A 15,908-nucleotide genomic window follows, 5' to 3' on the forward strand; every position below is an offset into this window, starting at 1 on the left:
CCAGCCCCACCCCCACCCACTGCCCTGCTGTTCCGCTCCACAACTCATCATGTATGGCCTCCTCCGCCAGTGTCCCTCTCGGTACGGATGGTATAAGACCTCCCGCTGCCAATTTATTTTCATGTAGATTTGTTCTAGTGTTCATATTATTGTGATTAAATGCACACATTATGTGTACCTGTGAATTGATAAAATGTATTACATGTGTGCAAATGTGTTTAATGTATATTTATATATATGTGATAATTGTGAATTGATCGACTTTTTCAGTGTGTGCCTGTTTTAGTCAATGCAACATTGCATTGTCTTGCTCTCAGAAGTGTCTCATGCTATGTTTCATTTTTGCACAGATTGTCTATAGAGTTTCCAATGTTCTGGCGAAACATAGATTTAGTTCCATTTCATCAAATTTCTGGCACTCAATATATATGTCCAGTTTTTAGCAAAGCTCATGCCGTTTTTATGCTGATTCAAATTATATGAACGCAACACAAAATGGAAGAGGGCCCCTACTGTTGCGACACTAGGGAAATGTCCAATGATCCTCACCTTGACAACAATAATGGCTTCTCCCTCATGCTTCAAAGTGACTACAAATATTATATGGTAATAATCTATGCTTGAAAGTGTAATTTCTGTTTTTTACATTTTGACTAATGTATCCCTTACCATGCAAGACCTTTTGTCCAAGACAAGTTTTTCCTCCATATTGAGATGCTTAAGAGCACTTACAGAGCTGGTCCAAATGATGCACCATACCTGCCACTAGTGCACACATTGAACAAGAACAACATTTCTAGAAAATGCATGGTATGATTTTGATCGCTTTCATATACACATTCTTCTTTCAACTCATAGTATATATGTGTTACTATATATTGCTTACTATGCTACTATCATGTTCAAGAATAGTAGGTCCTTAGATGTGTCCTACCTCACGTGATGGATGACTACCATGATGAGATGCACGACTCGAAATTAGTGAATGGAGCCAAATACCGAGAGACTGCGAGTTCAGCATTGGAGATTGGTGGATCTCTGCCCTACACCATGGACATGCAAGGGTTTTGCTATTCTTAAAAAAAAGTCTAAAGGAGAGGAGTACCATGCTAGTAGTAACGATGGTTGAATGAACAAGATGTAATATGCATGCATGGTGTAGTTTAGCAAATGTTTCATTAGTCATGATCGATAGAACTAGCTATAGTGTGTGGTTAATATATGTACGTATGTGAATAAACAATGTGTGTATATATTAACGCAAATATCTTATCAAAATCCATGTAGGAAAAAATGTGTTTATATAAATTGGTAATAAATGATGCTGCCGTGGCAGCGATTTTCTACTGCCCTTGTAGCATTTTTTATAGCTTTCAAAAAACTAGTAATGGCGTCAGACAATGCATGACGCTAGAGAAGATTTATCTTATTAGTGTCGTTACACTATGTCACACGCCATAGCTATGGTTGATATTGTCGTCGCGTGGTTAAACCAATGCCATATATATATAGAATAGTGCTGGCGTAGGATACAACGCCACCACTATTTATTAACACTGGCGCTACATTGGTGGCGTGGGGCTTCTACGCTAGCAAGGCTATTTTTGTCATGCCATAGCTTGGCTTTTATGCACTAGTGTAAGCATGTGGACACTTCTTATTTATATAGTATAGAACCTTCCATGCATGATCTTGCTCTATAGAGTATCGCGCTTGAATAAAAGTGTATCCATTTACGGTTTAGTCTAGAATCTTCATTGTATGCTTTTGCTCCATTAGAGTTCTTGCTTGCCATTTATGAGATTAATTGTGAATTTTTACTACAGTAATGTTGAAGGACTTATGATGAACCATTTCTTACATCTCCTCTGCCCCCGTCCAAGTCATCCTGATTTACATTCATGGTGGTCTAGAACAAAATAAACAAAATCAATACTCATAAAATAATTCTTAAAGATCATTTCTTGCAAAGCACAATAAGTATTATTTCTTCAAAAGTTTTGGATGCATGTTGAACACTTTTGTTTGCAAAAGATACTTTTTATCTATTTAGCCTACATTTAATATTCACCCAGATGCTTGTGAGCTCTAGAGAAGAAATAATATCCGAAGAAACCTATTGATATTTGTTACACATGAGATGACCCCCACATACTTTGCTAAAATAAACAACTCCCGATCAATGCATTTCACTGTTCTATGCAATGCATGGGCACCTTGCTATATATAGTACGACCATGAATTTAACTAACAAAATGCTCATGCATCTCACGAAAAATTATATCATTGAAAACTATGTTAAAATATGAATCCAATGATATAGTTTTTGTTGACATGCACTAACGTTTTGTCAGTCAAAATACATGGGGGACTAATGAACCACGACGGAGGTAGTACTAGTGTAGAGGGCGGCGCTGCACGGGAGTCTCACCCCGCTCATGGCGCAGCAGTAAAGCCGTCATATCACAAAACCCTACCACTCCCTGTAATAAGTGGCCTAGTGAAATGAACGGACAAGAAAACATCACATCCCTCCTGTCTTTTTTGCATTTCATCTCTTTGCATTTAATTTATCCAGTTCATCTCGCACACTCGATCCCTAGCTACTACTTCTAGTACTAGTAGTAGTACTGAAGTTGGAATTCCAATTGCATGACACAACTTCTTAGGCACAAAACTCGGTACAGGGTGTACGAAGCGGTTTGGGAATTTGCATGCCTTCCCGACCAGTGAGATACTTTGTACAAAGTACGATAGAGCAAAACCATAGAGAGAAGGAAGCTAAAGTAAACAATCAAACAAGCATTTTTGCACTTCTTTTGCATTGGATGGTTTCACAAGCTTGACTAGTGCTGTTTTCTATTTTTACAAAAACCACATCGTAATGTAAAAACATGCATTTACACGTGTGTATACATACAAGTAGTAATATAGTCTACAAGTATATATAGAGAGAGACGTGTACCGTGATATATAATTAAGTTTATGTTATATGCACGTACTTACAAATGTGTACAGACACAAAAGGTTTCCAAACTTTTCCTTTTACATACATAATTAAGGATGCTAAAAATTCCCGAACGTTTGGGATTTATCATTTCCCTCCCAAAACTAATGAGATCGCCTTACGAAACTAAATTATTCCTAATAAAAGCCATGAAGCTCGCAGTAGCGATTGCGGCACACATGAGTGCCCTAATGCATGCCCGTTTCCTAGCACAGTGACATGACACCTCTACCTCGACCTCGCAACTCGCGAGGTGCTGATTGGCGACTTGCGGAAGGGTGAGCACGATATCACCGGTCTGGTGATCCAATGCAAACAGGTACTCCTTGCTGGAAGCGTGCAACTGGGCCACGTACCGCCAAGCGTAGATGAGGCACTTGGTCCTGACTGTACTCAGGGCTTTGGCACGGGGGTCCTCCTCCACCCACACGGCCCTCGCACGAGCCTCCTCCACCCACATGGCTGCATGCCTCACGGCGCGCTTCTCTTCATCGGCCTTCTTCTCCGCCTCTCTTTTGGCGTGCTCTGCCGGAGGCAAAGCCTCCCACAAGACGACCTCCTTTTCTTTCCAAAGCACCTCCAAGTTTGGGGGGTGTCACTGTCAAAACCGGCGGATCTCAGGTAGGGGGTCCAGAACTGTGCGTCTAGGTTCGATGGTAACAGGAGACGGGGCACACGATGTTTACCCAGGTTCGGGCCCTCTCTATGGAGGTAATACCCTACATCCTGCTTGATTGACCTTGATAAATATTAGTATTACAAAAGTTGATCTACCACGAGATCGTAATGGCTAAAACCTAGAAGTCTAGCCTATGAATATGGTAATGAGTAAATGTGGTGTCCTTTCCGGACTATCCCCTTCGGTTTATATAGACACCGAGGGGATCTAGGGTTTACATGGAGTCGGTTACATAAGAAGGAATCTTCGGTCGCCAAGCTTGCCTTCCACGCCAAGTAGAGTCCAATCCGGACACGGTGCAGCCTTCGGCCTTCATGTCTTCACAACCCATCAGTCCGGCCCAAAGGATAACAGGCCGGACACCCGAGGACCCCTTAGTCCAGGACTCCCTCAGTAGCCGCTAAACCTGGCTTCAATGACGAGGAGTCCGGGGCGCAGATTTGTCTTCGGCACTGCCAGGCGGGTTCCCTCCTTCCAAACTCCAGAATAGTCTTTGGACAAAGTAAGTATATCCGGACCTGTGAATATAATGGCAGAGAATATAATACCCCACGAGCCCAGCTTGTTGATAACTGTTCATGATATGATATCATGCCTGCCCGGTTACTATTTCCAACCGTCGGCTAGCGAGCCGCCCCACGTCTCGGGGTGCAGTTTACTGGCACGTCTCGTCAAGGCAGAGATCGTGTCCCTTTATTTACATGATTTTCATTAATGCAGGCGTGGGTAACCCAACCGTCCCCTGGGTATAACTCCTTGGTGATAGGTAAGTTTAGAGACCCCGGGGGAGACGCCCAATATTAGGGGCCTTTATATAGAGACCCGGTCTCGTTTTCTTCCCTTGCGCTTGCTTCTTCCTCAACCCCAACCACCCCAAGTTCCAACCCTCGGGTTCCAATCGCCACCAGCCCTAGTCATATCCGGATCCAACCATCAGGGCCGGTGGGTGGCTTCTTCTGTCATAGAGGAGGATATTGCGAAGCTCCGCGTAGCGAGGTATTTGACCCCAGAAATCTTTCATCGGCTTCCAGCACAAGGGCAAGTCATACCAACCCCCAGATCTGGCGAGAGGGTAGTATATGTATCCCACTTTGTTCACGGGCTAGGTTTCATGCTTAACGCCTTCGTCCGAGGGCTCATGTTCTACTATGGACTAGATTTTCACGATCTGGCCCCGGACTCTATTCTCCTGATCTCGACATTTATCGTCACGTGTGAGGCCTTACTCCGGACTCCTCCGCACTTTGGTTTGTGGCTCAAGACCTTTGATGTGAGGCCACAGGTGGTAGAGGAGGAGTAGGCAGAGTGCGGCAGCATCATAATAGGCATGCTGGCCAGCGCGTTTTGGCCCGAAGGATCTTTCGCCAAATCTTCTGACCTATGGCAGCAGGGGTGGTTTTATATCAACGAGCCGCGGGGCCTCAAGTGGGCGGCCACACCTGCATTCCGACCCGGCCCTCCAATTTAGCTCGCTTCATGGGTCAATAAGGGATTGAACTAGGGATCCATCAATGGAGTGCAGACTCGGCAAAGTCGCATCCGAAGCCTTACCGAGAAGGGCATCGATCTTGTGAACGTCGTTCAGTTAATGCTAGTCCGCCGAATCCTGCCATGTCAGCGGCGGCCTCTTTGTATGTGGGAGTTTAACCCAGAAGGGAAGCGGACTCTATAGCACTACTCCGGCACTACGCATGAAGGAATGTGGAAATTATATTTCGGGAAACAAGATAAATGGCCGGAAACCACAGAAGACGTTGGTCTTGACTGCAATCATCCGTACACTTTGGTATGTCCTCGATATCCGAACACCTTCCATTCAGGCATCTCTTAACAAGATATTGAACAATCCATCACTGTATATGACTAGATAAAGAAAGCGGTGTTAATCTGGTGTCCGGCGCCTCTTCCCGAAGGCCCTGCGACCGACCTGCTGACAAGAATGCTGATTCTGACACCATACCAGGTAGCTGCATTCGGGGAAACCAAAATCCTTTTGCAAAAGGGCAAGAGTGCAGAGGGAGCCCTCTAGGGGAAGAAGAGGGTCGCCTCCGAAGATCAGGAGGGGAAGCCTTCCAAGAGAGGAAAATCGCCCTCGTTGAGCGGCTTGGACCGGGCGAGCGAGGCTGCCGTAGAGTTTGATGATGAGGACGAACCTCGAGGAAGACCGTAAGCAAGGCATGGGTACTTTAAACGCACCTCATTCTTTTCTTATTAGTGAAGTAATCATGTGATATATGTTCATCCATGCAGGTTAACACCTGGTGCTTCTCAATCGTCCAACTCCTCGGGAGATCTTCTTCCGGAGATGATGGAGAGTGACACGCCTTCTCCCGCCACATCGCCCAAAAGGGGAGATGATATCGAGGTATCGTCCCGAAGGGCTCCTCTTGAACACCAAGTAGTACAGGAAGCGAAGAAGGTGTTACCCGAAGGCGGTGCCATTGTCACTCGGGGTTCCGGGATCAAGACTAGCATCCCTGAACCGTCCGATTTACAGCCAGAGACGATTCTGGAGGCAAGTAAGTCGGTTCCTTCACAGGAACGCCATACTCCGGCGGCGGTTTCCGAAGACCCAGGAGCGTCGGACATGCTAATGGGCTTGCTACGACGAGCATCCATTTCAGAAGAGCATCGTACCTTGATGGCTATGGTGGTCAAAAGGGTTCTATCCGCGAAGAGTGGATTGAACGAGGCCTTCACGAGCCTCCTAAGAGGTTTTGAGGTTTGTGATGTAGTTTTTGTCAATTGCATTTTATTGACAGAATGCACCTGTTGTATATGCAGTAGCCCCTGGTACTCGGATTGTCTTCCAAAGGAAGCGATCGGAGGATCAAAGAGATATACTCAGGTATTAACCTTGGTTTGATTTGAAATACAGGCTGCTTCCCCTCCTATGGCTGCCCGGAATACGGAAGTGGCCGAACTACAGCGAAAGCTGGATATTGCGGAGGATGACATGGCATTGATCAACAGGTGTCTTGACGACTCGCAAGCTATGTATTTCGAGCATTCTTTACACCAGTGTGCTTGACGCGAGAAAGTGCTTTATATGTAATGCACATGAAATGCAGATGGTGCTGCTGCCGTGGAGGCTCTCCAGGCGGAGCTAGTCTGGGCCAAGGAGCGGGCCCGGCTTAGTGATGCTGCTGCTGAAGGGGCATCGGTTGAACTGAAGGCCGAACAAGCTGCGCGATGCCAGAGCGAGGAGAAGGTATCTATGATGACACTCGCTTTGGAGAATGCTACTGGCCGCTACGAATTTCTTGAGAAGGAGAATAAATCCTTAGCGGCTGAACTGGACAAGGCCTGACAGGATGCAAGAGAAGCGCGATCAGAGTCCAGAGCACTCCATGAGGAGGTTCGGTAGGCGAAAGAGATAGTGGCTGGAAAGCCTTTTTTGCTGCAGACTAAGTTCGGCGACCTGGACTATTCTCAGCTGAACCAAGTGTGGAGTTCTCCGGACGAGTATTTGGACTTGCCGAAGAGTTCTTCCGATGCAGTGCTGTATTACCAAGCGCGAGCTAGATATGCACTGAGAAGCTTTTTGGGTCATAGTTCGGTGTGTCGAAGCGCCTGCTGCTACTCAATGAACAAATGTCCCAATGGGCCAAACTTCATAGGGTATCTGGTGCTGCCATGAAGGATGTTATAATCAGGCTGTGGCCAACCGAGCCTGCGCCGAGTAGCTATTTCGCTTTGGTGCAGAAGCTTGTCGATGTGGTGCCGCGAATCGATGCCGCGAAGCGATCGGCGTGCATTGAAGGTGCATGGATGGCCCTTGCCCGAGTTAAGACAGTTTGTGGAAAGATGAAGGCCATCGACGTCGCCACGAAGGGTCCGCCTGAAGGCAGGGGCCATCCAGAACCGGGGAGTTATTTTGAAGACGTCCTAGAGGCCGCCCGCTTGATAGAGGGACAATGCTCAAAAAACATAATGTTTGAGTGAGGTGTATGATGATTTGTAATAGACAAATTTCTAGTTAATCTATTTATGTTTTGCTCGAAAAGCTTGAATTCCTCCTGTGTGGTCATTTTAATATAATCTGAAAATTTTCTAGTCGTTGGCTTCAGCACCCTCGTAGGAAGTACGGGGGTGTTCGGAAAAGCATTTAATCACTCGTTATCCAACATCTTGGTCCATGAAGGAGGTGATAATGCGACGAACCAGGCAATCAGACTATAAGGCATTAACACTTTCACTTAACCATAGGTGTTTTATGGTGGGGCTACGACATAGCCCCTGGTGTGTATGCGGTGTGTGGTGCCTCACATATCTGATCTGAAAAAGATCCCTTGTGTTACACGGAGAATCGCTAAAGATTCCAATAAGTCGTCAAGTGGTTGACCAGCTCTCGCCCCATCATGACAGTCAGTTTTCGGCTTTCTCTACTGAGGTGCTCATCCGGTCTAGGCCAGGGCACAATCGCAGTAGTTCTCCCTTTACTACCCTAGACGATAGAGCGGAACGTAGGGTAGCAAACACAGGAGCCTGGCAACCCAACTATTGACCCAAGACAATGATTCAGAGCTGATGCATATAAGGCCAAACTTGCGACGCCGAAGTAAACTATAGAGTTGTTCGGACTTTTGCTGGCAGCTCATTCGTTCCCATGCCGAGCCCCTGGTAGGGTATGCCGAGGTGTATCTGCAGAGCAGCCGTTAAGGCCATACTTATTGTTTGAAAGAGTACGAAAGATCGGTTCGGATGAGACTTACTGAGAATGGAGCGATGTGCCATTGAAAAATTTATGCATATCTATAAAAAAAGAAACCGCGAACCCGACTATTTGACATGCTCGGGGTCGGGATCAGAGGAAAGATGGCATAGTATAGGCTCGGAATAGAGAGTGTGGTACACAAAAAGTTATTTTGGACCTCCTGTTGCATGTCTGGGTGCCCGTCCTCGGGGAGGGGAATCCTTAACGGAAGCAGCCCCTTAGGTGAGCATACAGATCCGAACTTCGATAGAGTCCGTTGTAGATGCTGTCCAACTGGTCACTTGCTCATTAGGGATGATACCGAAAAATAAGGTGAACAGATAAAAAACGTTACGGGAATGCTTGCAGGGTTGTCTGTATTGTGCTTCCGCCGATGCCCATGGTATCTTGAGTGCATAGTGATGCGTGTGGTGCAAATTTTGCTAGTACAGTATGTGGGTGGCGGAAGACGAACTGCGATTCGCGTTCCAGGAGTGATTGAACGTCGGAGGGAAACTGTTTCTGGCCCCTGGCGTTCTGCTGGCGAGCCGATACGTCGTCTTTATCGCCTGGTGGCCTCCTCCCCTTGTGATCAGCGTTGAGCTTGCCTGCCTGCTTGAAGACCCAACAGTTTTGGTTGGTATGATTAGCAGGCATATCAGGGTGACCGTGAATCTGACAAGGTCGGTCCAATATCCTGTCAAAGGTGGATGGTCCATCCTGGTTTGCCTTTAGTGGCTTGTTCCGTTGACCGGGCTTCGGATTGTGAAATCCGGCGTTCACCGCTGTGTCGCGTATATTACTTCGACTGTTGTGTTCGGTTCGTTGTGGCTTGCCAATGCCATCTCGGATTTCGGAAGTGCCCGGACCGCTTGCGTCGTTGGTTTTACGAGCAAGCCTGTTGTCTTCTCCCGTGTAGAAGTGGGTAATTAGAGAGGTAAGGGCTGCCATGGATTTGGGTCCTTCCTGGCCGAGGTGACGCGCTAGCCATTCATCCCGGACGCTATGTCTGAAGTCCGCAAGGGCTTATGCGTCCGGACAGTCGACAATTTGCTTCTTTTTTACTAAGAACCTGGTCCAGAGCTCCCTGGCTGACTCGCCAGGCTCCTGGACAATGTGACTTAAGTCATCAGCGTATAATGCTCGGACATATGTTCCCTGGAAGTTGTCTCGAAAGGCGTCTTCCAAATCTTCCCAGTTGCCAATGGAATTTTCTGGCAAACTATTTAGCCAGTACTGAGCTGGCCCTTTAAGTTTGAGAGGTAGGTATTTAATGGAGTGGAGGTCGTATCCACACGCCATGTGAATATGGAGGAGGTAATCCTCGATCCATACCGCGGGATGTGTTGTTCCATTGTATGTTTCGATATTAATGGGTTTAAGCCCATCTGGAAATTCATGCTCCATTACTTCGTTAGTGAAGTAGAGAGTGTGTGCGGCTCCTCTATGTTTGGCCACACTATGAAGCACCTCTAGCGGGCTCCGTTTATGGTGTTCGGACCGGGCATGGTTGGCTTTATAGTGTCCGAATAGGCGACCATCATCGTCGGTCGGGGTATATCTTCGTGATCTGTACATTGATCTTGTGCGTCCTGTTCTACCCTCCGTGTCATGGTTGATATCGCGGGTATTCCACCGAGCTGTTTTGTTTTGATGACCAGATGGGTTGGTATGGTGCTCTTCTTAGGCTGCTACTTTGTCTGGACCGAACTGTGGTCGGCCCGCCGCATTGTTTGATGGTGGTATGGGTTCCATCGCCCTGCCATCGTATTGAGGGAGCCACCTATTCTTGGGGTGGCTTTTTACTGGGCTGTTGAGGCCGTATTCCTCGGCAGCCAAGACCTCGGTCCACCTATCATTGAGTAAATCTTGGCTTGCTTGAAGCTGCAGCTGCTTCTTTCTTAGGCTCCTTGAAGTGGCTATAAGCCGGCGTTTAAAGTGCTCTTGCTTGAGAGGTTCCTTGGGCATGATAAAATCCTCCTTGCCGAGGATCTCCTCTTCCTCAGAGTGTGGGAGATAATTGCTGCCCTCCGAGTCCCCATATGTGGTCTGCTCATCAAAGTTGTCTTGCCCGCCTTCCTGTTCCTCCTGCTCGGATTCTACCTCAATAGGGTTTTTGCTATCTGGAGTATCGTCTTCTCTGGTGCTGGCTGTGTTTTCTCTTGGGTGATGTGACCTAGGGCGCCGGTGTCCGGGCTGTGTACCAGGCGGTTTATTCTCGACCGGATCCTCCTTGTCATCGTCGCGAGCACCGTAAGGTGTGTCTATCATACACACGTCATACCAGGAAGTGGTCATCCCGTCTCGAGCGGGAAGTAAGCTCTGGCCTTGCTCCTCATCGTTGTCCACATCGTCAATGTCTTCGGAGCGGGGGTCTGGCGTGTTGGCTAGGTCTTCAATAGTGGCTACGAAGTGGGTGGCGGGTGGGAAACAAAATTCTCCATCCTCCGCCGAAAGTTCGAACCAAACATAGTTCGGCGACGGGTCGTCCGGTAGGGATAGATTTTTTAGCGAGTTTAGTATGTCACCTATGGGCGAGTGCTGGAAGACATCTGCCGTGCTAAACTTGAAGATGGATAACCGATCGAGTTCGGTATATGCGGGCTCGCAGGTTTCGAAGTTCGACATCGGAGGAGAGTCTGAGGTACCGTTGATGCAGATACCGTATGAAGTGGAATCTGCGTGCGGCTCCAGCGCCGGGGAATCGGTAGCCCCTATGATGGGGTCGAGCTTCCCATCTTCGGGCGACTTGATCTGCTCCTGGTTTAAGGCCAAAGCTGCTACAGGAGCTATCTCCTGGATGCGGCCCGATGACAGGTTTAAGCCACGTTCATCGAGGCGATGGGAAGCAGTTGTCGCGGTCTCGAATCCGTCGAAGATCAAATCTCCATGGATGTCCGCGACGTAATTCAAGCTTCCGAACCTGACCTGATGGCTAGGGGCGTAGCTATCGATCTGCTCCAGATGGCCAAGCGAGTTGGCCCGCAGTATGAAGCCGCCGAATACGAAGATCTGTCCGGGGAGAAAGGTTCCTCTTTGGACATCATCATTATTGATGATTGAAGGGGCCATCGAACCTTTTGTCGACAGCATAGTGGAACTCTCAATGAAAGCACAAATGTCGGTGTCAAAACCGGCGGTTCTCGGGTAGGGGGTCCTGAACTGTGCGTCTAGGATCGATGGTAACAGGAGACGGGGGACATGATGTTTACCCAGGTTTGGTCCCTCTCTATGGAGGTAATACCCTACTTCCTGCTTGATTGATCTTGATGAATATGAGTATTACAAGAGTTGATCTACCACTAGATCGTAATGGATAAACCCTAGAAGTCTAGCCTATGAATATGGTCATGAGTATATGTGGTGTCCTTTCCAGACTATCCCCTTCGGTTTATATAGACACCGAGGGGATCTAGGGTTTACATGGAGTCGGTTACATAAGAAGGAATCTTCGGTCGCTAAGCTTGCCTTCCACGCCAAGTAGAGTCCAATCCGGATACGGCGCAGTCTTCGGCCTTCATCTCTTCACAGCCATCATTCCGGCCCAAAGGATAACAGGCCGGACGCCCGAGGACCCCTTAGTCCAGGACTCCCTCAGGGGGGCTCGGTGGGCGGTGCGACGTTCTCCTTGTAGCGGGGAGCCGACGAGTCCTCTGATGCACGTGGTGGCGAGACTGGGAACACTGATGCATCCACCTCGATGTGTCACGGTGAGGAGCGGAATGCTGATGCATCATCCTCCACTGGTGGCAGCGAGGGGCGCCTAGGGCTTGGGAGGGGTGATGCCATAGTGATCAATGGGTCCTTAACTAAGAGGGAGGGGGAGGAGATAAATGTGATGAGCGTGAGCTTTCTTCCGAATACCGTGGGAGGCGCAGTATTTATAGCGAGCAATGCCACACCTACGTAAGATATGTTGCATGATTAACGTAACAGCTAGGTGAGCATATTTTTGTTGGAGTAAATAATGGCTGAGGGGAGGGGTGGAAATATTGCTAGTCACAACGGATTGGACGAGTGCAAGCGAACGAGAGTCATGCATGCAGATTGTTTTCACATGGGGAGGAGTGGTGGGACTACTGGAGGGAGAAGGAGTGGTGGGACAGGGACTATATATGACATGCCAATATCATAATGCACCTGGACGGAGGAACTAGTTTGAATAGTGCATATAAGTTTTGTCTGAAGTTAAAGTACGTCTACTTTGACCAAACTTATAGAAAAATGTATCAACACTCAGAATGTCAAATCAATATTTTTATATTCATTATGAAATGTAGTTTCATAAACTATATATTTGGTATTGTAGATATTGATATTTTTAGCATAAATTTGGTCAAACTTTTGTAAACTTTGACTTGAAACAAATCTTACGTAGAGTAAAAAGGACCAAAGGGAGTATCATGCCTGCGGAGTAGGCAAAAGAAAATTGGTCATTTATAGCCATCCGAAGTTTCAACGGGCGTGACCGCGCGAGGTTGGCGGAGGTCGTGGGAGGCGCGACGGTTGACGGAATTAAGTAAAATTTACATGCACGCGCCAGCATGACATGCAAACACGCAGAAGCTATACCGTCGGACCTATGATGTGGGTCAAGTAGACATGATATCTATTGGGCCCCGCATAGTACTCAAGAACTCTTTGGGGGCATGCAGCCGTTTATCCACCAGGCAAGCCACCACGCTCTGCCGTTCGCACGCCCTACTCATTGCAGTACCTTACAACAATTCACTCCCACTCGTCCCGTCCTTTCACATTACACAAGTTCCACTTCTCCTAACCTGCCTCCAAAATCCATGTCCTCTCAAATCTCCATGATCGGCAGTGAGTACAAGGTTAGAACCATCACCGGCGATGAGTTCATCGTCATCTACACCCATAGATCTACGACGGTGGAAGCATGCCTTGGTCGCTTCCTACACATGTTCCAAAGTTCAAAGGATGGGTGGGTCGCTAGGCTAGGTGTTGAGTACACCAAAGTCCTGGAAAAGGAGAAGCTTCTAAAGGAGGCAGAGATGAAGAAGCCCTCCGTGATCCAGGTTTGTGTACATAACGTGTGCTTGGTCTACCACATAGGCCATGCCAATGTTAGGTGCCAGGATTTTGAGGTCTTCCTCAAGGAAAAAAGAATGAAATTCGTTACTGGAGACTTTACAAATGACAGGACAGTCCTCGGTCGGATAGGGCTCGTTGTAGGCTAGCCCTTCGATCTCCAGAAGGATAGCCTGGTCTCCTCCTCTCATCCTTCAATGCTGACCTTGGCAGCAACCATGATTGATCCTCCGTACGATGAAGTGAAGAAACCTCACCCCAAGTTTGATCATGCATGGGAGTCAAAGACAATAGAAGAAGATCACATCATGTACGCGGCAACGGATGCCTACCTTTGTTTAAATATCTACAAGGGTTGGATGAAGAAGCAGAGCCCAGTCACTACAAAAAAATTCACTTCCATGATGATACATGTTTGTCATAGTAGGTCACGTTTTCTGTCATGCATGTACATCCATGACGATTTTATGACAGAATCAAGATAGTCATACATGTGCTGTCGTAGAAGTGTTCCATGACAATACCAAAATTATCTTCATGAAAGTGTCCACTTCCATGACGATAAATGGCGTGTCGTGGAAATGTTTTCATCAAGGGTAACCGCCACATGGCATCCACCGTAATGGGTCGCCGTTAAGCTATCGGGTTACAGTTTGGATCCGATAACCCGTTAACAGCCCCAACCAATGGGGATTTTCCATGTGTAAAATTCTCATTCGCCGGATGATCCACGTGTCAGCTCATCGTTGGGGCAGATGTCATCCCTACAATGGAAGGAAGACGCCTATGATATGTCAACACATGGCACAACCCAACACTGGCCCATTTAAAGTTAAAAAAGGTCCCAACTAAAGGCCTGCCATATTTTTTCAGACACTAGTGGGCTTGCTCAATAACAATCTGCCATGTTTTGGGTCAAATTAAGGCCCATATCAGATCTGGCCCATTCATGTCATGTCGTGTTTTTGGCTAAATTACGACCCATATCATATCGGGCTTGTTAATAGGCCACTATTCTTTTGGGCCCATTCTAAGCCAGGTTTGTATTTCAGCCTACTAAATGCATGTTTACTAGTTCATCCTGATAATAGATTCGGCCTGTTAGCGGCCCATGGTGCATCTGGGCCATTGTCGGCCCGGTTTCACTTTAGGCCATGTAACGGCCCATGCTGAACCTAGGATATTTCTTGTCCGAAGTGAATTTAGATACGATGAACTAACCCTATTTTTTTGGCTTTTTCGTGGACTGTAGGTATGAAGAACAGAGTCGATCGAAACTACGAAAAACTGTAAAATCTCACCGAGCAACCTGGAAATCTAATACCATTTGATAGAGGCAAATCTGTCCCGCCTTTCGATGAGATGGTGGCTATCATTTTTGATGGAGTAGACTTTGACGATCCAACTACAAACGTGCGAGGACGTTGCACTTAGCAATCACTAAACCAACTCCGCGAGATTATTGACCACACCAGAGCACGATCAACCCGACCACGAAGGTCTATTTCCTGCAAGAAAATGGAGAACAAGCAAGAAACTAAAGTTGCAATCTAGATATTGCGAAAAAAGAGGAAAGCTTTATTGATCAAGTGGGGTTCTGTGATGTCTTGGTCCGGTCGTTGAACACAAACGAAGTACGTGAAGTTGCGGCTATGGCAAACTATTAATACAGATAAAACCCAAAGTCTAAACGATGCCCTAACGGTTCTATATATGGAGGAAGAGGGGGCAATTTCGTGGCCCATGGAGGATGGGTCCGAAACCAACCCTAACTCTTGTTTCCCCACACAGACAGACTCTAAAAACAACCTATACTCGAGTATTGAGAAATTACATGGGCCTGGCCGAATAATAAGGTGATGTAGCACCTAGAATAGCCTCTAGGCGAAGTTTATGAAGTGGCATCTTGCATATTTCGTCCAAGGCTTCATGCACTCATTATGATAGCTTCAAAGTCCTAAAATCATCACTTGTAACTCCATTCTTGTTCCCCTTGCGCATGTCATTGATAATCCCCAAGTGCAAGGAATCATGGTAGCAATTTCCAAATGTGGAACTGATATGTATGGAGTGTCGAACCCACAAGAAGCTAAAGGTAAGATCAATATTCTCTCAAGTCCTATCTGCCAATGATATAACTCTACTTACATCGAACGTTTGCTTCCAACTAGAAACAAGAAATAAAACAACGTTGTGGGTATCAAGAGGATAGCTTTGCATGATATTTGAGAACTACACCTTACAGCGAGAATCCTTCACGTGTGCGCGGCACAAAATGCACCATAGGACAGCACCAAAATAAAACATACAACTCAAACCAATCTAGTTTATCAATCAACCCAAAAGATAAAAGAAATCTACTCAAAACATCGTAGGATGGCAACACATCATTGTATCATAATATGTGGCATAAAGCACCATGTTCAAGTAGGGGATTACAGTGGGGTGCTGAAGAGTGGACCACTTAAAAGAGA

Source organism: Triticum urartu, chromosome 6A, assembly GCF_056163025.1.
Source record: "Triticum urartu cultivar PI428250 chromosome 6A, HENAU_Tu73, whole genome shotgun sequence".
NCBI classification, from domain to species: domain Eukaryota; kingdom Viridiplantae; phylum Streptophyta; class Magnoliopsida; order Poales; family Poaceae; genus Triticum; species Triticum urartu.